Source organism: Arachis duranensis, chromosome 6 (genome assembly GCF_000817695.3).
Source record: "Arachis duranensis cultivar V14167 chromosome 6, aradu.V14167.gnm2.J7QH, whole genome shotgun sequence".
NCBI classification, from domain to species: domain Eukaryota; kingdom Viridiplantae; phylum Streptophyta; class Magnoliopsida; order Fabales; family Fabaceae; genus Arachis; species Arachis duranensis.
In genome coordinates this window covers 64,667,333-64,668,506 of record NC_029777.3, presented here as the reverse complement: position 1 = coordinate 64,668,506, position 1,174 = coordinate 64,667,333, and the positions used below count along the sequence as shown (strand labels likewise).

General features: G+C 39.1%; 1 non-coding gene across 1 annotated transcript; it reads left to right on the top strand.

Annotated features, from left to right (window-relative positions):
* The first annotated feature begins 277 nt into the window (after window positions 1-277).
* LOC127740356 (small nucleolar RNA R71) lies at window positions 278-384 on the top strand. The gene has a single exon (XR_008001034.1). It is a non-coding gene; the product is annotated as a small nucleolar RNA R71 (small nucleolar RNA).
* The last annotated feature ends 790 nt before the right edge of the window (window positions 385-1,174 follow it).

Genomic DNA, 1,174 nt, shown 5'->3' with positions numbered 1-1,174 from the left:
GATCATATTGACTTGCTGAGTCAATATTTTGTTCTTTGCCAATATGGCATTCAGAGTATCAATCTCAAGAACTCCTTTCTTTTGATTCATCCCATTATACACAGGATTCCTTTCAGAAGTGTACATAAATTGGTTATTTGCAACCATTTCAATGAGTTCTTGAGCTTCTGCAGGCGTCTTCTTCAGACGAAGAGATCCTCCAGTAGAGCTGTCCAATGACATCTTGGACAGTTCAGACAGACCATCATAGAAGATACCTATGATGCTCCATTCAGAAAGGATGTCAGAAGGACACTTTTTGATCAATTGTTTGTATCTTTCCCAAGCTTCATAGAGGGATTCACCTTCTTTCTGTCTGAAGGTTTGGACTTCCACTCTAAGCTTACTCAATTTTTAAGGTGGAAAGAACTTTGCCAAGAAGGCATTGACTAGCTTTTCCCAAGAGTTCAGGCTTTCTTTAGGTTGTGAGTCCAACCACATCCTAGCTTTGTCTCTTACAGCAAAAGGGAATAGCATAAGTCTGTAGACGTCAGGGTCAACCCCATTAGTCTTGACAGTGTCACAGATTTGCAAGAATTCAGCTAAAAACTGATGAGGATCTTCCAATGGAAATCCATGGAACTTGCAATTCTGTTGCATTAGAGAAACTAATTGAGGCTTAAGCTCAAAGTTGTTTGCTCCAATGGCAGGGATAGAGATGCTTCTCTCATAGAAGTCGGGAGTAGGTGCAGTAAAGTCACCCAGCACCTTCCTTGTATTGTTGGCATTATTGTTGTTTTCGGCTGCCATGGGTTCTTCTTCTTTGAAGCTTTCTGTTAGGTCCTCTACAGAGAGTTGTGCTTTAGCTTCTCTTAGCTTTCACTTCAAGGTCCTTTCAGGTTTAGGGTCAGCCTCAACAAGAATGCTTTTGTCTTTGCTCCTGCTCATATGAAAGAGAAGAGAAAAAGAAAATATGGAATCCTCTATGTCACAGTATAGAGATTCCTTGAGGTGTCAGAGGAAAAGATAAATAGAAGGAAGAGGTAGAAGAATTCAAACTTATCAAGAAAGATAGAGTTTGAATTGTGCATTGAGGAGGAGTGTTAGTCCACAAATAAAAGGATGTGAGAAGAGGGGAAGAGATTTTCGAAAATAAATTAAAAACATTTTAAAAACATTTTGAAAAATTGAAGAA